This window comes from Lissotriton helveticus, chromosome 11 (assembly GCF_964261635.1).
Source record: "Lissotriton helveticus chromosome 11, aLisHel1.1, whole genome shotgun sequence".
In the NCBI taxonomy this organism is placed as follows: domain Eukaryota; kingdom Metazoa; phylum Chordata; class Amphibia; order Caudata; family Salamandridae; genus Lissotriton; species Lissotriton helveticus.
In genome coordinates this window covers 322,628,448-322,654,314 of record NC_136072.1, presented here as the reverse complement: position 1 = coordinate 322,654,314, position 25,867 = coordinate 322,628,448, and the positions used below count along the sequence as shown (strand labels likewise).

Genomic DNA, 25,867 nt, shown 5'->3' with positions numbered 1-25,867 from the left:
ATGATTTTGAGTTTATTATTGGACTGCATGGTTCTTATTACTAGCAACCGCAAGATTGAGATGGATGGCAATTGTACTTTTATCTGCTCTGTGTTAAAAAAAAAAAGACTTTCTCTGTTTTTGTACTGGAGTTTGCTAATCAGTGGATGTGCAGTTTGCTTGCAGGAATGGGAAATAATGTACACCTAGCGTTTGTTCGACCAATTTCTGCACCCACAAACCGTTTATTTGTGCGCTTTGCACCTGTGATTTTAATGCAGCTTTTCCTGCTGCAATTTGCTGATTCAAACACTCTCAAATTGCAGGAAAATGTAGTTAATTCTGTTTTGGGTGAACTTGCACCTAAAACTGGATGAGCTGACCTATTGTTATTGAGGTTTGATGGATACTTGTAACTGCTGATTCCTCACCTTGTAAATGTCCCCACAGTGTATCCAGATTATCTTGTCAGCTGTTCTCTTTTGCATCGATGGGTGGCACCAAGCAGCTCTGTCCTGCCGAGCATGTAATGTCAGGGTCCCTACATAGATACCACCTGTAGATGCTGATGTTCGTTACTATCTTTCCGCACTTTCAGATCTGGAGCTCTTTCTGTTCAATTCTGTCGAGGCTGGCAGACGTTTTTTCACATACACCTTTTTTTATACCGTGTGCAAAGGGTATGTTCCCGCTGTGTCAATCCTTGCACAGCTTAAAACCTGTCTTTTTCAAACAGATGTTTGTAAATGACCTCTAGGAGGTCGGTCTCTTGGGCCCAAACACAATGCGATGTCCTGCAACAAGTACATGAAGATCAACAGGAAGGTCATCCAAGATCCCCAAAGCTACACTCAACTTTGCAGAAACCAAAGAATTCATTGGAAGTGAAGGAAATGGACACACTCTGGCACCCGAGGCTGCTCTTGAAGTTAAGATATTCAGGTAAGTCTAAGAAGTCAAAGAAGCACAAGAAGTCAAAACACTGCTTCGCTTTATCTTGTCACACTTAATGCAAAGAGTCATACATTTCCAGGGGTATCTCCAAGCTGTGAATTCTATCTCTGTCCTCCGAACCGGCTTCGGCTCTCATCCTGATGCGCCCCAACTTCTCCAGGCCATGAGAGATGCCGCAACAGCTCCCCAAACTCAAGGCCATGGATAGAATATTTGATACCTGACTTGATCCCAGTGAAGCGCCTTCGGGCTGTAAGGATCGGGGTGGTCTCCAGTCCTTTAACAGCTGGCTCCTTTAACAGCTGGCAGATTGTGCCACTCGACCCCATCTCAGAGTCCCCTCTGCCTCCATGCACTGTCCATGCACTGTCCTAAGCAGTTTGTGGCACACCAACCGACACCCCAACCCTGTGTCTTACTGTCAGGACCAACACCAACACTGCTCAAGGGGATGCTGAGGTCTCAACTACCCTGACAACACCCCTGTTCTGATTCCAAGACATTATCGTACCAATACGAAATGCTTGACATGGATGATAATTACGAAAGCCAGATCTATGATGACGCAAACCTATTTTTTTAAATTTATTTTTAATTTTTTTAAAAACATTTTTATTAGCATTTTTAAAACAGTGCGATACATTGTCACTTGGAAATATCAAATATGTTATGCATTTGAGTTTGGGATCAGAAAACCTTGCAATTACATCATTAACACAGGTGCTCAACGTTATACAAGGCAAATCAAGGGTTGCGGAACACATCCTGGGTGGAACCGCTCTATTCGGTATCAGAGCCAGTGTCGTCTGTATCAGTAGGTGGGTCGCAAATGTCCCCTCTGTATTTATTCCACGCCCCCCATACCCTTTGCCATTTCCTAGGACATCGTCTGTTTCGATACACAGCCCGTTCTGCAATCATCGCAGCGTCCATGTCCTGTCTCCAGGTCCCTATGGATGGCGGTAACCCCCCACCCCACCTTTGCGCTATATTCCTCTTCGCCACCATCATACCTATTGTCATCCAGTTCTGCCCATATCGTGTAAGATCGTTGGGCTCCCACACGTTCAGGAGGCATCGTTTGGGATCTGGGAGTATGGATAGTTCCTCAGATTGTGACATGGTGCGCATCACTTGAGCCCAGTAGTGCGCAATTTGGGGGCATTCCCATATCGTGTGGTAGAAGCTACCTATTTCCCCGCATCCCCTCAAACAGTATGGGTGTGCAATCCTTTTCATCTTGTGTAGTGCATCCCTTGTGTAATATGACCTGTGCAATATACGGAGTTGTACCAGGCGTAAACGCGCAGGGATACCTATTTCTTTTGGGGATGAAGTCGCCTCCTGCCACTCCGTGTCATCCATGTCGCCACAGTCCTGTACCCATTTCTTCCGCAAGGCCTCTAGGGGGTCAGGCAGATTATTTATAAGTTTTCTGTAGGTTAGAGATGTTGCTTTTGAAGGCATAAAGTCCGTCAGTAGTCTGTCCTCTAGCGGCGACGCCTCTGGGATATCTGTACCAGGTTTGAACACTGTTGTTAAGGCATGACGTATTTGTGTATATCTGAAGCGCTCAGTCAGCGCCAGCTCATATTGTTGTTGCAGTGTTTCGAAAGGTAGTACTTGCCCTCTCTGCCACAGGTCTCCAATGGTGGAGATGCCAATTGCATCCCAGCGGTCGAAACCCTTGGAGTGCCTCAATTGTCCAAGTTGTTTTACGTCCCATAACGGGGTGAGCTGCGTCAGCACTCCTCGCCATTTCAGCCTGCGTAGTGCCGCGTGCCACACGGTGAGTGTGTGTCGTAGTGGGCCGATCTTCGACGTGATTAGCAATGTATCGTACAGGGGAGCCAGCATTCCAGAGAATCCCAACTGCGCCCTGTCCGCCTTTAGGGCCGGGTCAGACTGGGGAAGATGAAGCCACTGATTAACAATCTTCAGCTGTGACGCCCAGTAGTACAGGTGCACATCTGGGAGCGCTATGCCTCCGTCGTACCAGCCTCGCGTTAGTTTGGCTTGCGCTATTCGAGCAGGTTTAGAGCCCCACAATAACACCGAGACCTGTGCAGCGATGGTTTTAAAGTATGCGGGGGGGGACAGGATAGGGCGTGTTTTCTAGAGCATATAGGAAGCGGGGCAGGGCCATCATTTTGAATAGGGCAGCTTTCCCCAGCAGTGTCAGCGGTAGTGATTCCCAGTGTCGAATGTCACGTTTGAGGCGGTCAAGGGGGGGCTGTAGGTTTTGCCTGCGGAAGGAAGCAGGGTCAGCTGTAATGTATATCCCTAAATATTTAAACCCGTCAACCGAGATTCGTAGCGGGCAGGTGTCTGGCAAGCTCGGCGCAGGACCACGCAGTATGTGCATGGTGGATTTGGACCAGTTGATCGAATAGCCGGACGCTCGACCGTAGACCGTGAAGACATCCAGTAACGTGTTAATCGAGCGCAAACCTATTTTTTGATCTACAGGAAACCAGTAAAATTGATGCATTCCCTGGCACTGTAGCCATAGCCGGTGTAGGTCAATGGAGGCCAGAGAAATCTCCCTCCTTTGCCACAGTTATAAGGAGAGCAGCAGATATACTAGACCTTACCCTATGAACTACTGAGAGGAGGACCAATGAACTCGTAGAGCTCCATCACGCAGGACAGGCATCTGAGGAGCCTTTAGTTTTCTGCAGTTTGAAGAAGCTCTGACATATGCATTGCTGCATACCGGGGCAAAGCCAGGATCTTTCCCCCAGTTATAGGCAGGCTGCAACTATGCATATGCTTACTCCAGCGGATATTGTCTTCCTCCAACACCCTACTCTAGAGAACCTTGAGAGCATGCCTCCACAAGCAGGTTAAACCCAGATGCGTTTCTGATCATCCGACCAGAAAGAGTTAAAACGCATTGAGTCATTCGGAAAATAAATGTTCTCCCTGGCCGACCATTACCCTCAAATTGGTAAACACCAGTGATATCCTGTAGAGATATTTGCATTCGTTATGGAACATGGTGGTGGACATCTTGCCTACCGTCCTTGATGACATTAGGATGAATCTCCAATGTCTTATTTAGGATGGCCGGGACGCAGCAAAAGTGCTTCATCCAATTGGGCCTGGACATTTCTTACTTTTCAAGGAAGGCAGTCTGGTCTAGTGTTGTGCTTCAGTGCCACATTTGGATTCCCTCCACAGGTTCTTCGAGGGGCACCCAACAGACCCTTATGAACATTCCATTCAATGGCGCACGTCTCTTCAGGGAGAAGACAAGCTCATCCTGGGAGTGCTTTAACAAGAGCAAGCAACATCACACTCTTGTGTTGGAATGAACTGTACAGCAGTTTCCTCAACAGTTTCACCCCTTTCAAGACTTCGGAATGTGGTTCCACCAGAGGCAGCACCAGACCGAGCCCCAGATCAGCTTTTAAGGCATAAGCCGGTCACCTGGCTATCAGCGTCCAGGCACATCGAGGCAGCAAACTACACAAACCCCGACCCTACCGCCGCAGCTGGCTCAAAATAGCTTTGATTTCCCTTCACTGGTGCAGGATTGCCTGGTAGGAGGTTGCATCGCCTTTTACCTCCCCAGGTAGATGAGCACCTTATCTAATCTTATCTAATCGGGGGGTTCTCCTAATTGTCAAGGATTGTTACTCTTTTCCCTTTCTGATCAACCCCTCTGGCACGGCTCCTTCACTACCTGTTTTCCGAACTAGTTTTCGCTAGCTTTTAGGACTGTAGCCTAGTTAGCAATAGTAAAGCGAAGATAGTGCTTGTGCTGTCTCTGCTAAATATGGTAACATTTGCTTACACCCAATTGCACATTTCATTTACTTACAAGTCCTCAGTAAAGTGGTATGATTTTTACCCAGGGCCTGTAAACTAGATGCTACGAGTGGGCCTGCATCACTTAGTTTAGTTAAGCAGCCTTCTAAAACATGCCTCTGTGCAGTTTTATACTGCCAGTTTGACCTGACAAAATAAACCTTTTCATCAACAAGAGAGGGACCGGGATCAGTCGAAATCCAGCATATGTGCTCTCCTGTATATAGATAATAAACAATATGCATTTCCTAATATTACCTCTGGGTGAAACACCATTAGTGTATCCCCATGGAGATGCGGTAGGTGGAGTATTTACATTCAAGAGCAAGGGCTCTCATCCACCAAACTTGATAGCATGCATCAACATTGAACAGCTCCTTGTTGGGTCAATGCTGCAGTCCCGAAAGGCTTCTGAAGAGGGCTGTTTGCCAGAGTTCTTTTCATTGGTTTGCTGTGGCAAACCTGTAATGACAGTGCTGGGGTGGTGTAGACTGAAATGGAAATCAGTGAAATGCTAATTTTACACATCAGTAGTTTATTGTAGTGGTGGCCCTTGTTGAGGGATAAAAACAATAAGAAGCTAGAAGGAAAATAAGTGCCCTCCTTATGCTTGTAATACAGTTGGGTTCAATATCTGATCAACATGTTTCTTGCCGTAAAGGGAGTTGAGCTGTCGTCTATGTGCCTCTTCAGTGGGCTGGAGGGCGACATTTGAAAGTTGCGGGTTGGGTGAGTCGGCCGCCACAATGAAACCGAAAACACTCATTCGGAAACACCATTGCTGGGAGACGCCAGATTCACGGCCAGGCGGAACAGAAGGTCCTTGGACACTCGGACGACAATTGTGGGAATACGGAGAATAGTCTGAATCACGGCGATTATTACGAAACAGATTGGCAATCAAAACAGCATTAGTCACTTAAACAAAAGGAGGGTTCCTGTTCCGCCAAGCTAACTCATACGGCTCATGGAACATGCTTTAAATTTTTCATACAGACACAAGTGCAATTCTCAAGCTACACAGTACTCCAAGATACCCTTACCGGGTTGGAATTATCACCAGTCAAGCGGAATTACAACATACGCCTAGAATAGAAGGAAGCCCTGAAGAGTCAGAGCGACCTATACTCTGACGAAACACGTGTCGGCTGGCGCGTTGTAGCTCGAGCAATAAAGAAAGAATTGCTCATACAAGAAGTGGACAACAACTTGTTGTTGTATTGACCTGACCAACAACTGTATTACCCAGTGTTTGAATTTTATTGTGTGTGCATAGGAAATTGTTTTCAAACCGAAAAACACTTGCCGCACAAACTAACAAGCTGGACAAATACACAGTCCAGATGGGGACCCCTCAGACTGAGGGTGCATCGGGAGATCAGGCAGCAACTAAAGAACCGTCCCTGGCCGCGATCATGACGGCGATACAGACACTGGGCACTAACCTGGAGACAAAAATTGACAAAATCTCCATCAAAGTCAACCTTCTCCGTACAGACCTCAGTAAAACATCGGAGAAGGCCAAGGCAAAGGAATCTGACATAAGGGAGCTCCAGGTCTCCTCGAAGAAACTCGAGCAACGAGTAAACAAATTGGTGCACCAACACCGCCAGGTGGCCCTGAAGTTGAAAGTTCAAGAAGGGAGGGCCCGCAGGAACAACATTTGCGTGGTGGGCGTTCCAGAGGATTCGGAGGGGCCTAGTGTGGAACTCTTTCTGGAAGACCTGATCCTCACCCACCTGAATCCTAAGCGCCTCTCTAACATCTTCACTATAGATCTCGCTCCCCGCGCGCCAATCCCTAAGCCAAAGCCGGGAGCGCCGCCCAGGACAATCATAGCGAAAATCCTGAACTACAGGGATAGAGACGCTATCCTCCAAGACAGCCTGGCAGACTGGTGACCTGCAATACGAGAATGCCACAATCCGATTCTTCCTGGACTTCACGCTCCAGGTGCAACTCAAAAGGCGCTCATTTACTGGAGTGAAGGCGGCGCTGCGAGATAGAGGGATCAAATATATGATGATCCTTCCTGCCAAGCTCAAGGTTATTGCGGGGGGCAAATCTTTGTTCTTTACTGCACCTTCGGGCATTCAAGACTGGCTCGACAGAGAGTCGTCGCGATCTTCCGACCAGATGGAGGGAGGTGTCTGCAGAGACAACCAGGCTGCCTCGCAGAGATCTATGGACGATAGATCAGAGGTGGACAGAACGAGTCAGCGCTCCTGGCGGTCGAGGTCTGCTAGCCCCAAATGGGGGACTCTTCGAGATGCGGCTGGCCACTAGAGGAGGTGGAACTGTCGACATGGACCCCAAAGGAACTGTAACGTATTTTATGCTCTGATGCAACACTACTGGACCCAACTTCCCTTGTGGGTTCTTGGGTATGGGAGGGATGCTACTTAATCCTGCAAATACTTGTGGCCTGGGAGAGAGTTAGGCTGCAATTGTGGTTGACCTCCCCCTTTTACGACCATGTGGCCCATGGCGAACTTAGAGGGGTCGGAGAAAAGACTGGCCAGTGAGGGAACTAAACCGAATGTGACTGTGATCCAATCCTTAAGGAGTGTATGCATCTTTAGCAACTTGTTATGTTATGGGGGGTGGGCACGTGCAGCGGTTGGAGATGGAGCTGGCGTACTTTCCCCTTAAGCAGGTTCTTCGGGAGGGGGGAGGTTTCCTCACTCCTGGGTTGGGCGAAAGGCGCTCTGCTAATTGGGGATGTGGGTAGTTCAAAGCCTACGGAGCAGGGATGCAGGGAGGGGGGGTAGGGTGGGGGGCACCAGTTTCAGGGTGAAGGATGGGGTGGGGATGTAGTTGGGGGGTGGGGGTGGGGGGGAGTTTGGTAAGGTCACACCGAAGTCATGCAAATGTTCTAAAACATGGTTTTGGGAAGCGCAGGAATAGATTGGCAGTCGTTTGTGTGGATGGCTATGAAGTGGGATAAAAGTCTAAAGGTGATTAGCTGGAACGTCAATGGGCTAGGGGACAACCTCAATAGAAGTATTGTGCTACAGTTTGTTAAGCGACACCTCCCTGACGTAGTTTTACTCCAAGAGGCCCACCTGATGGGAAACACGTGCTATGCGCTAAACAGATGGGGGTACACTCTGACGGCGCACGCCGGTTTTACATTCTGGTCCCGGGAGGTTTGGGATTCTTTTGCGCCATAGTTTTCCAATTGTCATGGATTATACAGACGTGGACCTCCTGGGGCGCTTTGCTACGATCTCAGGGAAATGGGAGGGTCGCAGACTCAACCTGTTAACGATTTACATTCCACCGGGCCTCCAAACGCAACCATACCACGATCTGGGAAAGTTACTGCTTTCCCTCCCAGAGGGGCAGCTCCTAATGGGTGGGGACTTAAATACCGTAGTCTCAGGCGACTTGGACAGACACCCAGCCAGGGACATTGGGGCGGGCAGATGTGGCTTCCCATCCTCATGGAGGCGTTCGGCCTCCTTGACGTCTGGTGTCTCAGACATCGGACACAAAAACAATACACTTTCTTCTCTGGCCCACACCACACTTTTTCATGCCTAGACTATCTTCTGGCTCCAATGCACCAAGATGCTACTATCCGTGAAGTCGCCCATCTGGCCCGAGGCATCTCGGACCATTCCCCACTGTGGGCCCACGTGACAATTGGAGACCGGAGAGAGGGCTGTGTAGTGCCGATCAACGCCTGGTACATCCGGGGGGAGGACACTAAAAAGAAACTGTCTCATTCAATTGACCGATACTTCGGGGAGAATGTGGGGACTGTGGAATCCTCAGTAGTCTTGTGGGAGGCTTTTAAGACGGTGCTGAGGGGGGAAGCCCGTTCAGCGATCGCTGGTCGCCGTAAAGAATGAGATGCACAGATCGTTACCATGGAAAATGATCTTTAGGCGCTTGAGGGCTTGGCGCAGAGTGGTGGGGACCCAGACACGCTCCATCAGATTCAAATAAAAGCTGTGGAATACAAGGCCCTAGCCACTGACGCTGCTAAGACCTTGGCGAGAGACAGGGAGGGCAGACTGTATGACCAGGGAGACAAGGCGGGCAAATTAATAGCATGGTTAGACAGGAAGCAGCAGGCGCAGAAAGTGGTGGCCGAGCTTAAGGTTGACTCGGGGGCCTTCATTATGGAGCCCCGCGAGATTGTCAGGGAGTTCGCGAAACACTTTTGAAAGGTATACACTAGGAGATCGGAGCGATCGGAAGAGGATTCTTCGGCCCTCCTGATCGACATTATTCTGCCCACCCTCTCTGGCGAAGAACAGGAGGCTCCGGAGGCGCCCCTCACCCCTGACGAACTGGTCAAGGCCATCCATGACCTTCGACCTGGGAAGGTTCTCGGGCCAAATGGTCTTCCGATTGAGCTCTACAAGCTCAAGCCTGACAGCCTTGGCTTACATCTGAAACATATGTTTGAGGACAGTAGAGAACAGGGCATACTGCCGAAGGACCAGCGAATAGCCACGATTCTGGCTATCCCCAAGACCAATATCACTGTTAAATGCTGAGCCGAAAATCCTGGCTAAAGTGCTTGCCAACAGGCATAAACCGGTCCTTAATACCTTGGTACACCCGGATCAGTCGGGCTTTACGCCCCACCGTAACACGGCACTTAACCTGCGCCGTCTCCATGGAGTGTTGGGACGCTGGCACTTGCTGCACGAGGATGCCGTTGTTGTGTCATTGGACGCAGCGATGGCGTTTGATACGTTAGAATGGCCTTAACTTTATCGGCTGGGTGCGCCTCCTCTATACCAAACCTTTAGCCCAGGTGGTGGTAAATAAGAAAATCTCAGAGGTTTTCACACTAGAAAGAGGGACACGACAGGGGTGCCTACTTTCACCTCTACTTTTCGCCCTCTCCCTAGAACCACTTGCTGCCTGGATTAGACAGACTCCCTCCCTAAAGTGGCTTCGATGGGCGGACGAATGGGAGGACAGGATTTCGCTCTTACTCCTTTATGTCCTGTATGGCTCCCCCCCTCTAATCCCGCGCGGCTGCCCGATTCAGATAGCCACAGATAGCTTCACATACCTGGGAGTCTTTATCTCCAAGGAGCGGGCCACTCGATACGAGTAAAATCTCTTGCCGCCCTTACAAAGGCTCAAGCAAGACACTGCCACCTGTAAAAAGCTCCCGCTGTCCCTGCTGGGCCGGGCAGCGGGGGACTCTGTCGCAGAGGGTGTGGGGAGGTTGGTACCTTCTTACACATAATATGGGAGTGCCAGGTGTTACAGATCTACTGGACACGGGTACTCAATTGCATGCGTGAGGTGTGGGGGGATGGAACTGCGCCCAGAGGCTAAGAGGTGCCTTCTCAATATTTGGGAGCCCTCCGACCTCTCATCGAAAGGTAAAATATGGGCGACGTTAGGGCTCGTGATTGCAAAGAGACCCTTAGCAAGATTATGGGCGCAGTCACACCACCAACAATCAGTTCCTGGAAGAAGGATATGGATTGGTGCATGGTCCAAGAGAAGACAGTGTATGTGGCCCGGGGATGTCCCCGAAAGTGGGTTGCGGTGTGGTCTAACTGGAATGATTATCGTGGTAATATATGTGAACCCCCTCACATTACCCCCATTGACGAGCTAAGTGCATTATGATTTCCACTGTAATAGACGTAATCCCGAGATTAACTGTAATGTGAGAGATTTGTGAAACCTGTGATTTTCCTACAGATACCATGTAACAAATGTATTCCTTGTGTGTGATGACCACATTATTTTGTTCTTTTTGCAAATAAAAAGATTTTTTTTAAAAATCAAAACCAGTTTTGAATCCAAACCCTGCTTTAATGATTTCCTATCATAATCGGAGAGGCTGTTATCAGAGCTCTTAATACAGTGGCAATACAGACCTAATCTGTTTCTCAGTCCATGGCACCAAAATGGACAAGTGGATTTTGTAACAGAACTAGTAGATTTATGAAGCATCTTTTCAATTGGACAAATAGATATTTTGTAATATTCCACACATTTGCACTTACAAGATGATAGTCCACACTTCTTGAATGATTATGGCCCTAGCATCATGGTAATGAAGTAAACAAAAAAGTAATGGGTTAGAATGCTTGAATTAATCTCACCCCTGGTAATTACTCAGGCTGCATCAAATTTTTTTTGTCACATGTAACCTACATTCTTGAATCTTTTAAAAAAATCGTTTTATTAAACAAGGTCCTCATACATCACACATCTGAAGCTGTCTCCCATGCACAATATCATTTTGTCAGTTTGTATGCTGTATTACAGTGCGGTGGAATCAAGAATCCATAACTACATACAAATTATTTAAAGCTTATTCGTCCTGTACGGGACAAGAATCATTCACAACTTGCTCTTTAATGGGGTTTGATGGGTGGAGTAGTGTGTCAGTCATTTCAGTCTTCCTACATGGCTCTGTATTTCCACCAGGGAGACCATATCTGTTCCCACTTTTTTTTATACATCCCCTGCCTTTGTAAATTACTTCTTCTGCCCTTTGACACCAGTCGAGATCAGCCTCCCATTCCGTCACTGACGGGAGCGAGGCACTCCCCATCGGCGTGCTATGTTCTGTTTCGCTACAGTGTGCAGGGGGGTAGTATGTGCGTTGTAGGAGTTTAAGCTGCATCAACCTAATTCATTCCCGGAATGCTATGTCTCTGGAGCTTTGCAGTGCTTCAGTCCTCTCTTCGTCATCAATATTGCCTACTTTGCATCCAGGCACGTCTGAGGGGGCCTAGGAGGTCTGGAGTGTTTATTAGCTTTCCATAGACAGGCAATGTCCCTTTATCAGAGATAGGGTCTACTAATAGTCGGTCTTTTAGAGGGGAGGAGTCTGGAAGGACTGTGCCCTGTTGAATTTCTACTCTCAGAATATGTACAAGTCGTAGGTAGTTGAACCTCGGGAAGGCACTAGGTCCTTTTCTTGTCTCAGGTCATCAGAAGCGGGGAGCACCCATTACTCCACACTTCCCCCAGATGCTCAACGCCTATTGTCATCCATCGCGAGAAGCCCCTCAATATGGTCACCTCCCTCAGATGGTCCCCGAACCATAGGGAGACATGCTCGTCATCTTAACATGCCAGCCCAGGTACCTATTTGCCTCCCTCCAACACTGAACCACTGCTGCAGTGTGTGCTGGTCAATCTTTAGGTAGATTACGTTTATACAGGAGAGGCTCATTGTTTTTTCACCATTGCCTCTCTATTCAATTTCTAGGCCATTTGCTCTCTATCCGACATAGGCCCAGTCATTTATCACTATTAGTTGTGAAGCCCAGTTGTAAAGTTTGATATCTTGGACTGCCAAACTGCCTTCGTAGATCACCCGATGGTTCGGTTTGTTTCTGTATCGACTTCAGGGAAGTCGATAAAATATCAAAATTCGACTCCTGTCCATTACCTAGGGTGGACGAGATGATCGAACGAATGGGCAAGGCAAAATATATCAGCAGAATAGATTTTTGTAAGGGGTATTGGCAAATACCTCTTAGAAAACAAGATAAGGAGAAGACTGCCTTTTCTACCCTGGACGGGCTATACCAATTCACTGTATTGCCTTTTGGCTTACATGGAGCCCCAGCCACCTTTCAGGGGGCTATGAATGATTCTCCAGCCACATGAAAGGTAGTCTGCTGCCTATGTAGGTGACATCCTCATTTATAGTGACACGTTGGACCAACACTTAGACCACATATGTGCGGTGATAAAGGCCTAGGGGGCTCATGGGCTGAAGATCAACCCAGCTAAAAGTCACCTGACTGTCCAAACTGTCAGTTACCTGGGGTACTTGTTAGGGAAAGGGGATAACAAACCCCAAAGTAACAAGGTAGCGTCTATTTCCCAGGTTCCCTTTCCTCAAACAAAGCGAGATCTCCGAGCCCTCTGGAGTATTCTGGGTTATTACCGTAGGTTCATTCTGAATTTTCCCCAAACAGACGCCCCTCTGACGGATTTGTTACAGAAGACCATTAAAACACAAGCTGTATTACGGCACCCCTCTCTTGATCTACTTCAAGCCTTTGAGTCCCTAAAAACGTCCCTGACTTCCGAACCGTTCCTATCCAGTCCTGACTATTCACGACCATTCATACTACAAACAGACGCCTCAGCACGAAGAGGTCAAGCACCTTGCACTGTTTTGTCTGTCCTCACTAGACACATCCCGAGAAAACCCTCACATCACTGATCCAAGGCACATTGCAGGCAACCAAAGAAGGGGCATTGGAAGTGACCGCCGTTAAGCTGTTAAACGTATTTGGTGTTTACCACAAACTGAGAGGAGGACTTGCAAACTACATTGGATAAAACTGTGGAAGAAACATTCCACAATTATTTGTTTTTTATATTTATAGTTAAATTCCCCCACATTTCTTTCCCTGGTGTAACGAACGGGTTAGGTGAAGGGAGTGCATCTCTCCTTTTAGTTTAAATGGTTTTATTAGCATTTTCAAAAACAGAAAACATACTGTCAACCATAGCAGTAGTATCCAATAAACTGTCATACAACCGTTTCAGAAATGTAAAAGAAGTATAGTGCTTACAAAGAAACTCGTACAGCCATATCCCTGTTGGGGCAAGAAGAACCGTGCATTGTGTATGTAAAACAAAAACCTGAAACAACCCCCCCCCCCTCTCCCCCCAATCCGATATCCCTCAACCCCTTATCGACCCCTTCTTGCCTCCCCACTCTAATAATCCCCTTCATCCAGTGGAAGCAGGTGTCGCTTCCGTCCCTAGGTTAGAAAGTCGCAACACCCTCAGGTACTTCGGCTGCGTGATTTCATTGAATTCTGCTAAAAGCAATTTAAAAAATGGTCTCCACAGGTCCTGGAACGAGGCAGCCGAACCACTCAGTGTGGCAGATAAGCGTTCCATACCAATAATGTGCCATATGCGGTGAAGCCACCCCTCATAAGTGGGGGAAGTAGTCGTCCCCCAATGCACCAAAATATTCTGTAGCACTGTCCCCAGTGCTAACCCCATCTTTCATACTTTCCTGCTCTTCAGGGGAAATGTAACAGGATTAGGTAGGCCTAGGACCACATACACCGGGAGCCGCCGGATTTCAGTGTCAAACAAGTCTTCTATTTTGTCCAAAATTCTGGACCAGTAAGGGGACAGCATGGGGCAATCCCACAGTATGTGAAGTAGAGTACCCTCATTGTCACAGCCCCGCCAACAGGTGGGGCTCCGTTGGGGGTTGCCCCTGTGGAGGCGCACCGGCGTTGGATACCAATATGTCGCTATCTTCATTGCGGTTTCGATGCTAGCGACATTTCGGGCAGTATGCTTTGCTCTGTAATAAATGCCCTCCCAGTCCTTCGCAGAGAGATCACCACCCAACTCTGTCCCCCACCGCCGTTGGCTCAGGGTTGCCTGAGAGCGGCCACCCCGGAGCATATAGTACATTTCTGATGTTATCCCTTTGTCTGTAAATTTAGTGAGCAAACATTTCTCATATTTGGTCAATTTGCGACTACCCTGTTCTTGCATCCCAGGTTGGAGGACCCAGTGTTGCATCTGCATATACCCCCTTCTCTCGGTTTCGGGGATCCCATAGTCTAGCTTCAATTGGTTAAACAAAATCACCTCAGACAGATCAAATAAGTGGCCCACCGAGCGACATGGGGTGTCGTGCCAGTCTTGGAATGATTTGTCAGGCAGATCGGGAGTGAAGTCACTATTGCCATACATGGGGGTCAGTTGGGAAGGAAAAGTCGTGAGATTCTTGGAGGTCGCCACCCCGTTCCAGGCCACCAGTACGGACTTAGTGACCGGAGAGCCCATCAGGCCTCGCGGCCGCGTGTCCTCCGGAGGAAGGGGACCTTCCATAAGGGGGTGCCAGCTAATGCCCTATCTTGGAAAAGCCACTGCTTTTCGGACTCCGACCTTGCCCACTCTACTAAATATCGTAGTTGGGCCGATTTATAATAGGTGAGGAGATCCGGTATCCAGAGGCCCCCATGCTCAGGGCGCATGTAACTAAGGCCTTTGCTCATCTACGGCCTCTTTCCTGCCCAGACAAACTGATTGATATGGCGCTGCAGCGATGTGAGCACGCCAGCAGGAGGCTGAGCCGGTAGAGTTTGGAACAAGTAAAGTGGCCAAAGTAATAGGGACATTTTAACCGCAGCTACCCAGCCAAGGAGAGATAAGTGGTGCTTGCTCCAAGAGCCCAGATCCTTCACAGCTTGACGCAACAACCTAGCATATTTCAGCTGGGCTGTTTGTTGAACCGTCGCCGCCACTTCTAGGCCAAGATATGGAATTGTCTCTGCCACTTTAATGCCAGTTAGTCAATCGCCCGTGGGCGACTGCGAGGTCAACATGTAGGGCGCGGCCGAGCAAAGGAACAGTGCCAGAGATTTGCCTACGTTGACCAGGAAGCCGGAGACCTGACTAAAGGCGTCCAACTCCTCCATGAAGACGGGAAGGGAGAGTCTGGGTACCGCCAACGCCGCCAGTACATCATCAGCATAGAGGCTAATGGGAAGAGTTTCCCCTCCACAGGGGAGCCCCCTAATACTCTGGTTATCTCTAACCCGCTGCGCCAAGGGTTCAATGTATAAAGTGAATAATAACGGCGTCAGCGGGCAGCCTTGCCTGGTCCCCCTCTGAATAGCAAAGTGTGTAGAAGAGATGCCATTGACTCTGATTCATGCCGTAGGTTCGGCATAGCAACAGCCCACCCATTCACGGAACCGCTTCCCCAGGCCGAACTTCTCCATTGTGAGCCCAGGAACCCCCAGTCTACCTGGCCGAACGCTTTCTCGGCGTCTATCATTAACAGGAGGGTGTCCATTCGCGTTTGGTGGGCCTTATCCACGAGATGGAGCATTCTCTTCGTATTATCGCTGCATTGGCGGGACTGAATAAAGCCGATCTGGTCGGGTTCTATCAAATTTGGCATGCAGGGACTCAGGCGAGATGCGAGGATGCGTGTGAAAATTTTAAAATTTACATTTAGTAGAGAGATCAGGCGATATGCGCCGCATTGGAGAAGGGAGCCCATCTGGGCCTGGGTATTTAAGCAATTTCAAGCACAAAATCGCCGTAATGACCTCTTCTAAGTGGATGGGGGTGTCTAGAGAGGCCGCTTGAGTAGGAGACAGTGCTAACATAGAGATCGACTGCAAATAAGCCGTTGTATCGCAGTCAGATCGTGCTTCCGCAGTGTAAAGTTTCAGGTGATAATCCCAGAATTCTTGTTCTATCTCTGCATCCCCACTGATTTCTCCTTCCCCGCCCTCTCTCCAAAGTGAGGAAACATGGGCCTGCTGTCTCTGGGCTCGCAAGCGATTGGCCAGGACCCGACCTGTGCGGTCCCACCCCCCGACTTAGTAGGAGTGTTTCAAGCAGACCGCCGCATATTCCGCCCAATCCAAGTTGAGGGCAGCCAGTTGTGCCCTCGCCGCCTTCAGCTGTCTCCAAACCCGAGGGGCCCCAGTCCTGCTATGTACCCGTTCAAGCTCCCGTACCTGTGTTGTCAATGTGGCTCTCACCTCCTTACACCCTCTGTTGTGGGCCGCTGCAATCCCTATAACCTCCCCTCGTACCATTGCTTTCAATGCTTCCCACAGGGTCATAACTGCAATGTCTGATGTGTCATTTATGGTGAAATAGTCCCTAATGCATGTAAGAAGTTGCTGTTCTACCTCCTTGTAATGAAGCATGTGTTCCTTAAGCCGCCAATTGCCGGGCCGATGTGTGTTTGGGTTCAGCAAAACCTGAACCGACAGAGCATCATGATCCGATAGAGCCATAGGTTCAATGCATTTCTCCTGCACTGCAGCATTTACCTCCTCGGTCCCCAGAAAGTGGTCCAGATGGGCGTAAGACTTGTGGGCGTGGGAGTAGAATGTGTATTGTCGTGATGTGGAATGAGCTGCCCTCCAGATTTCAAACAATCCCATTTCCCCCAACCATTTCTTCCCATCCCGTGAGAGTTCCCCTCCCTGAGAAAAGGTTGCATATAACCTGTCCATACCAGAGTCCATAACTATGTTGAAGTCCCCCCCCCTCTCCCCGCCCCCCACTAATGTCATGCGCCCCTGTGGCGCCAGTACATCTGCCAGGGCTGCCTGGATAAAGGGTTCCTGTCCTGAATTAGGGGCGTAAATGGAGCCAATCACTAGGGGTTGATTACCAAATTGAAGCGTATAAGCCAATAACCTCCCCTTGAGCTCTGCCACTTATTTCAGACACTCTGTTCATCACCACCCCCTTTTCTGAATCGTTTTTGGACACTATAGGTGTGGCATGGAATACTCAGACATGAGTCCCTTGCTCACTGCTCCATCAGGATTCAAGCAAGCCGGGCCGACGACGCCTGAAATGGCAGAAACCGGTCCCCGGAAGCTTGTCTCCTTTCTGGTGAAGAATTGGCTTGGTAGTTTGGTCTGCCCTGTTCCCATGATGCACTGGGCCAGGGACAGACTAATTTGCATATAGCCAGGTTCTGAGCTGGGATGGGGCAGTGAGCTAAATAACGGTGATGGATCAAGCCCTGATCTTTGGACTGGGTAAGAGTGGTCTGCTTAATTCAGACACTCTGTTCATCACCACCCCCTTTTCTGAATCGTTTTTGGCCACTATAGGTGTGGCAGGGTATACTCAGACATGAGTCCCTTGCTCACTGCTCCATCAGGATTCAAGCAAGCCGGGCCGACGACGCCTGAAATGGCAGAAACCGGTCCCCGGAAGCTTGTCTCCTTTCTGGTGAAGAATTGGCTTGGTAGTTTGGTCTGCCCTGTTCCCATGATGCACTGGGCCAGGGACAGACTAATTTGCATATAGCCAGGTTCTGAGCTGGGATGGGGCAGTGAGCTAAATAACGGTGATGGATCAAGCCCTGATCTTTGGACTGGGTAAGAGTGGTCTGCTTAATTCAGACACTCTGTTCATCACCACCCCCTTTTCTGAATCATAACTTTTTCCTTCACGACTCCCCTACATCGTCTAGAGAGGAGAATGGCCACCCCAGCTTTCTTCTCCCAAGGAGGAGAATTACTGGATAGGGAAGGCCTTGGACCTCATGCGGTGGGTATCCCCGGGCAGGAGGTGCTTCTCCTGTAAGAGACACACGTCTGCCTCGCATTCTCCAAATAGGACAATACCCCACGCCTCTTCACCGGATTATTAAGCCCCTTTACATTAATTGTAAGAACTTTCACAGACACCATGTCAAGGGGGAAGAAAACTGCGCAATCTAGTCGGAGCCCCAAGTGAAAGCATATTCCCAGTCTAAGAGAGCTGCAGTATGTGTATGGGTGGTGCCAAGGATAGTATATTAGCAATATCGTGTTGCAACTGGTGGTCATAGATCTCGGACGTCCCTCCCCCCACCCTAACCCCCCAAAAAAACAACAAAAGAAAACGCACAAAATGTCCAGAAGTCGCAGTACGAGACAGGGTCCCCTCAGTGATACAGTCAGTGGGGTGCATCTGTGGCCGACGGGGTCCCTCCCGTCCCCACCCGCCGCCCCCCAGCTATGCTCAAGTACATTTATCTGACCCCAATGCTGTTCAGGCATCGTCCCCAAGTCCAGAGGCTGTTGTCAAAGAGGCCAGCACTGCTGGACGTTCTTGCGCTATCGTCTCTGGATTCGGCTTCGAGGGGGTCCCGGACCTTCGTCTGCCCCCAACTCTTTGCCACCGCTCCCTTTGATCCTTCTTGTCCTGTCTCAAGGCTTCTTCCGGTGGGTCTCGCTCAATGCCCAGGAGCTGGCATGCCTCTTGCCGGGAGCGTATTTGCCGTAACTTGCCGTCCCACTTGAAAATTATGCGGAATGGATGCCCCCACGAGTAGGAGACACCCTGGTTGCGAAGACTGGTCGAGACCAGTCGAAATGCCTACGTTTCTGAAGGGTGGTAGCCGCCAAGTCCTGAAATAAAGCAACGGTATGCCCTCTAAAAACCAAGGGCTGGGCATCATGTGCTTGGCGCAGGATAAGCTCTTTAAGCTGAAAATCCGGTAGAAAGGCCAGTATATAAGGGGGAGGTGCTGGGGCCCTCCACTGCAAGCCAACTCTGTGAGCCCTGTCTATTTTGATAGCAAAGTCTTGGGGTTCTTGTAGTACATGACGGGACAGCTACTGGAGGTACCCATTGATATCGTTATTCTCTTCATTGGAGGGAACGCCTCTCACCCGAATGTTGTTTCTACTGGAGCGGTTTTCCAAATCTTCCGCATGGTCCCGGAGGTCGATTTTGTTGTGCTTGCAAGCAGATCACTTCTACCTGCAGTTGTTCAACTTTCTCGTCCCAAGATTGTTCGTGGTCCTCCATAGACGACTCCTTTTCGCCACCGCGTTCAGGTCTCTGCGCACCTCCTTCAATTAATCGGCGAATTATTTTTTAAGAATATGGAGATCTTCTCTCAAGGCCGAGAATAACTGGGAGAGGAAGGCTCTCGTACCCGGTTCATCTGATTGCTCCATCTCCTGCCCCCCCAGACTGAGCCGGGGAGACATGGGCCCCCACCAGTCGCGCCCGACATCTTGGCAAACAGGTCCTTCACAGTCCGATCTTCCTTCCCCTTCTCTTTTTCTTTCTCCTTCTTTCCCTGCGTAGTGGACATGTCTGGGCCTCCAATTTGGGGTAAAGCAATAGCTGATGCGGGAGGATCGTCCCTTAGGCAGATGGGTGAGGTCCGGGGATGTGCTCTCTCCACGCAGCACAGGGGACAGGTGGCTTCTCGTCTCTCCTCTTGCTTCTGAGGGGTTTGCAGATCGGATGCGTAGGAAGGCTGGGCCAGGGCACAAATTTCGTAAGAGACACCTTCTAAAGCGAAGGTAGAGCATGGCAAAGTTTAACCCAGGTGCCGTCAGCAGAAAGACCACAATGGCTGTTCACCGGTCAGAAGGATGGGACCGCTGCTCTCCCCCCCTCTAGGGTCTAGCAGTTGCAATGGTGTCGCCTGTAATGCCGGCCCCACTACTCAGGGTGTGCCCTCTTCATCCGACACCCTGCGCCGAGCAGCCCAAGTCAATCTAGCACAGCAGCGTGGCCTTCAGATGCGGCGGTGTATTGCGTGCCGGGGCACTATCACCGCACCTCTCTTTGCTCCCCAAGGCTTCAGACACAAGGCAGGTAAGGCCTCAGTTTGGACCACTCCTGCTCCCGGGCCTCCTATAATCGGGAGTAACCAATGTCTGTGCCGGGGCCCCCCACTGCGTCCCACGGGGCCCCAGGTTCGTCCGTCTGGGCCAACACCCACTCTGTCCTGAACGGCGATCTGGGTGAGCGCCTGACCTTAGAACTGACCCTCGCTGGCAGGGAGATTCGGTGGGAAGCACTGGGCCCCTCACTTCTGATCTCCGTTGCCGATCGTCGCTGTAGTGACCCTGCCAACCAAGGCCTCACATACGCCAGGCAGGCTGCTCTCAGGATCACCGGCACCTCCGCTCAGGGCCCAACAGCTGTTACCTTCGCCGCACTCTCCAGGCTTCCGAGGTGTGCCCGCTATGCCGCCCCAGTCTGATCCAGGCGCCGGCAGATCCCTAGAGTCCCTGTGCGTCTCGTGGGAGCCCCCCCGTGCGTCAGCCGTCCCCTTGCGCCCTCAGTGAGAGCCACACCGCCATCTTGGAACCGGGAGCTCGGTGCCTGAGGACACCGTTTCTTAATTATTGGCGTTGAGGAATGGTCTAAAACTTGTCCCTGTGTGCCTGCTGCCCACCGCTACGACCCCAGGGGTCCGCCGCTCACGAACTGCGCCAAGAAGCGCCCAGGCTACCCGCTCGCCATCTTGACCACGCCCCCCATCTCTCTTTTTAAGCCCATTTACTGACTGCTCCTTTCTTTTCCTTATTTCCGAGCCACTGGGGAAAACACCCTACCAGGAGATGATGGGAAGAAGAAACAAGGCAACTGGAAGGAAGAGGAAGACCAGAGTTACACCGGGGAGTCCCTTATAACTGGGCTGTGAACTTGAGAGACCAAATAAAAGTACCACCATTAAGAAATATGTCCAGCCTCCGTGTCTGTTTATCCAGCCTTTCCTCCCACACCTGCCCATTAAGGACAGCGGCAGGGTGCGGCAATATTGTATGTCAATTTGTAGTCTGTTCACTTGAGGGAAGAGGTTCTGCTGCAAGAATACCTGACAGTCTTGTGTTCCAAAGATACTAAGGTATCGAAAGCCCTCTATGGGAGCTGCACATTTCGTCGGAGACCGCAGGAAAGGGCCAGACAAGGGGAATACGACCAATTTGGTCCAGTTTATGGTGTATCCAGAGTAGCTACCAAGGAGTTCAAAGATGTGGACAGCCCTTGCGATGGAAAAGTATGGCCTCGAGAGGTATAAAATTGTGTTGTCTGCATATGAGGAGATGCACTCCTCAAATCTGCTGGGTGCCGAGATGCCAGTGGCTCCTGTGCCAGGGCAAACAGCAGGAGTGACCGGGGGCAGTCCTGTCGGGTTCCCCTGCGTAATGAAAAGCATCTTGACAGCGCCCCATTGACCCTCGCCGATGGGGCTTGGTAGAGCAGTTTTACCCACTCGCAAAACTTTGGGCTGAATCCAGGCTAAATAATATGGCAAATAAGTAGGGTCATTCTATACTATTCCAAGCCATTGAGGCATCTAGTGCCATCAGGGCTGTCTGTTGAGGTGAGAGGGAGTATGTCATGTGTAGGACCCCTGTACAACCTTTGTAGGTTATGGCGGGTACTTCTGCGTGGCATGAAGCCAGATTGATCTACGTGGATGGCGGTGTCCAGGACAGCCATCAGCGTATTCTTAAGGCCTTGGCCAGCACCGTTGTCTCTACATTTAGGAGCGAAATCGGCCTGGAGGAGCTGCAGCTGTCTGGAGGCTTGCCTGTCTTATGTATCACCACAATCGTGACTGTGCGCTAGTCCTCAGGCAGGGCTCTGGTTTCCCTCACCTCTTCAAACATCTTAAGCATTGTCTGCACTATTTTGGTGGTTGAGCCTTTAAACAGTTCAACCGATAGCCTGTTTGAGCCCACCACCTTTCCTGATTTTAAGGACCAGAAGGTGCCGGATAGTTGCTCCTCCTTAAGTTCAGCCTCATGTCTGCAGTAAGTGTCCGGAGCGAGAAGTCTCTTAGCAGCTCCTCGCAGTCCTTTTCCAATCTAGAGCTGACTGGGGAATAGAGGTTTTCATAGTAGGAGGCAAAGGTCTCGGCTATCGCAGTATTTGTTGTCTGAGGAACATCATCAATGCCCCTGACCCCAGCCATCCGCGATATTTCTCTGTCCACTTTTGTCTAACCAGGCTAATAGCCTGGAGGCTTTATCTCCCACGTCATATAGCCGGTGTTGCATGGCTAGTGCGTGTTTCCGAGCTGTGTTGTCAGCCAGGGCCCGCAGATCTTGCTGGCGCAGTGCTAGTTTGTGCCTTAGCTCTATATTTCCTTCTTCCACTACCTCTCGCTCCAAAGCTAGTATTTCCTGCTCCAGGACCTGACTTTATAACGCTTCCTCCTTTTTCCTCCCCCCCCTATCAGCGCCTGGGTCTGTCCTCGCAGTACTGTCTTGATAGCCTCCCAGAGGATCTGGTGGGATGTCATAGACCCTTTTTTTTTTTTTCCTTTTCCCGATTCTACTCCTCATTGTCAGCACAGTTTTAGGGCACCCTAGGCCCCGGCGTCTTGGCTGCAGGGTAAGTATGTGGTGGTAGTCTACTCATCGAGTACGCTGGGTTTTTTGGGTGGATATTTAGCAGTATGTCCGGCACCCTAGCAAGGTAGCTGCTCTGCCCGCTGTTCCTCTCACCCGGCTCCACGGGGTTGGGGGGCAGGCTCTGATCTACTTTGCAGCGGCAGTGTTTGCTGCCATCACACCCTACTTCCAGTCTCGCCGCAAATATAGACTTTAGAACATAAACAGCTCCTGGGTTAGCCCTCTCCTTCCTACCTCAGCGCTGCATGGCCCGTAGCATGTGCCCCCACTAGATGTCCAGCCTCTCTTTAGGTGATGGCGCCCAACTCGGTTGGCACTGCCGCACGTTTAGGCCCCTGGGATATGTCTACCTGAGTCAGTCTTCACCACATGTAGCATTAGTTAACTGCCATGGGACTCTTGCTGGCGCTGGTTCGTGTCCAGTGTTCTCGGTGAGCCTTGGCTGCCGGTCTGTGATGTTGGTTGCCCAATTGGCCGCAGTCGTTTACCCGCTCTGAACTCGCCACATCAGTGTCTCTCTGAGGTCCGACGATCTCCGCGCCGGCTCTCTCCGCTCCGCGCCGCCCCCGCAAAGTAAGGTCGGCACTAGACACCCCCACTATGATCTCAAGGGGCAGAACTGGTTATGGCTTTTTTTTACTGCTGGTTGTCACCACAGTCTGCTGGTATGACGGGAAAGCGATACAAAAGGGGATGATGGACGGAGCGTTTGAGCAAATCAAACACTCACCCCCAGTCAACTGATCTGGGTTTAATCCATCACCATTCTTTAGCCCACTCAGCCACCCCATTTCAGACATGGCTATATGCAAATCAGTCTGACCCTGTGCCTCATGGGAACAGTCCAGCCCGAACTGCCAAGCCATGTCTTCCATGGACCGGAAACGAGCATCCTGGGACCGGTTTCGGATTCATAATCCTCATCAGCCAGGCTATCTTGAATCCAGTGATTCAAGGGTCAGACTGATTTGCATATAGCCATGTCAGAACTGGGGTGGCAGAGTGGGCTAAAGAACGGTGATGGATTCAAACCAGATCTTTTGACTGGGTGTGAGTGTTTGATTGATTAAGATGCTCCGTCCATCACCACCCCCTTTTGTACCGCTTTTGGCCACCATAAGTGTGGCAGGGTATGCTCAGACGTGAGTCCCTTGCTCACTTTGCCACTGGATTCAAGCAAGCCGGGCTGAAGACGGCTGGAATGCCAGAAACCGGTCCTCGGAAGCTTGTTTCCAGTCCAGGAAAGGCATGGCTTGGCAGTTCGGGCTGGACTGTTCCCATGAGGCACAGGGTCAGACTGATTTGCATATAGCCATGTCAGAACTGGGGTAGCAGAGTGGGCTAAAGAACGGTGATGGATTCAAACCAGATCTTTTGACTGGGTGTGAGTGTTTGATTGATTCAGATGCTCCGTCCATCACCACCCCCTTTTGTACCGTGGTATGACGGGAAAGCTTGGCGGGAGGACCTCAAACTTTTCTGTCCGCTGCTTCGGCAGCCCCAGACAGTCAAGGGCCACGGCTGGCGCTATCTTAGTCCTCTATCCGGCCGCTCCCGCTGGCTCCTTCTGCATGGTCATCTTCTTCAGACCACCACGGTCTGCTATCTTGCACTCCTTCACTTCTAGTGCAGTTTCTTAGTGTAAGTGACTCCAGTTGCACAGATGATGACAGGTGTTTTGGGGGTTATGTACTGGCGGCTAACGGAGCGCGCTCAGTGTGCAGCCATTTTCGTCGGCTGCAGGCCACGCCCCCATATTTTTGAATCTCTGATCTACATATTATATGCAGGAAATTCCTAGTAAACTTATGGCATCTGATTTTGGAAAAAGACTTTTTACTATCTTCCAAATAATTTATTAATTAACCAAATACATTGTTGAAGGATTTAAAAAGCTTTAGTAATAAGTCTGCACATACTGTCAATTGACCGGGGCATCATTCCATCTCTCCATAAGTCTTTATAAAAGGTTCCTAGATCTTGCTGCCAACGAGAATGGAGCTGTCTAAGGCAGTGCTCCCCAAACCTTTTTATTTTTTTATATGCTTTATATGTAATCTTGATTGCTTTTGCTAGTGTCACAATATTGGTGGCCGAATGTTCATCGTTTAAATGTTTTTGGGATTTGTAGTGATATGAAAGACTAAGCTAACAGAAAACTGAGCTGTCTTTCCCTCCCCCCCCTTGTTTAACCACCCATCCTGGGTTATCTCCATGTCTCTACAGTCATGCTTCTGGGCAGTGTTTTGCCTCTCGTGATAACTTGATGAGCCTCATGTCTTTGTGCTGTCATTCAGGCCAGCAGTGTCCACCATCCATGTTTCACCTCCTTGGTGGGTTGGACTAGTCATCGTTTACTTCCCAGCGCTCCCAGGTTTTACCAAACTTTTTGGAGCACCCTCTTCCCTTATATACCAGTTTTCTTTTTGCACTCTACCTATCAATTTCCATCACCCAGTCCTAAAATGTAGGTCGGTCTGCCCTTTCCCATATTCGTATAACTTCTTTTGGCTATGAGTAGTCCCAAGTTCACCCTTCTGGTATGATTTAATATATATATGATATGATTCCATCACACATAGTACAAATATCATTGACAATAAAGTTATCACTATTGTTTTTCCCTGTCCAACGTGCCACAGTTGAATTGGTCAAGAGATTGCCATATCTTAACTTCATAAATAAAGTTTTGGCAAGTGGTGGCTCTATCTCATCAAGAAAAACCTCGAATAAGGGCAGGTCCTTGAAGCTTAAGAAATTACGAACTAAGGACCCACCACTATTTCCGCTAGTCAATGAATCCCATATGAAGCCCCAAAATGCCTTTTTTACCAGGATTTTTGAATTTGGAGGCAACCTTTCTGGGTTCTCCCATAAATGGACCAAACCTATGTTAGTGAGCCACACTTGGATGTGTCTAAGCCATAAATTGGATTTTGACACGTCCAAGCACTGAATTTCTTTCAGTCCTTCCCTGTAGTCGCACAGTTCTGGTGTCTGCCAAAGTCTTACCCAGAACATTAAAGGCCGGACAATAGTGTAATGATCTGTCCTTTTGAAATGTATATCCAACTGAAGGGGCACCAGGGGGTAATTATTATCCAGAGTTGAAAAAACATCTTTTGACATGGGACCCCAGATCTCAGTGCCGTAAAGAGCTGCTGGTTGGACTTTGAATTTAAATAATTCAACCGCGGGTGTCACTGCTTTACTAGTACTTAGGCTATGTTTATTAAGAATTGGCGTGGAATTCTGTGCAAATATTATCTTACTTTTCTCAATTTGAGGCCTCCATGTGAAATTAGAGTCCAAGGAGACCACCAAATAAGAAAAGTGATCGACGAATTCCAGTTTTTGGCAATGGAGTGTAATAGTTCCTTTATCAGGTTTAATTGGATTTAGGACCATGCACTTTGTTTTTGTAGCGTTAACTTCCAATCCTTTATTGGTACAATACTCACTGAAGGAACATAAAAGTGCCT

The 25,867-nt window shown here is 49.6% G+C and overlaps 1 protein-coding gene across 1 annotated transcript in view; it reads left to right on the top strand.

The window, feature by feature from the left end:
- SLC25A36 (solute carrier family 25 member 36) overlaps window positions 1-25,867 on the top strand; it is an 866,993-nt gene that overhangs the window by 141,419 nt on the left and 699,707 nt on the right. The window lies entirely within an intron of this gene.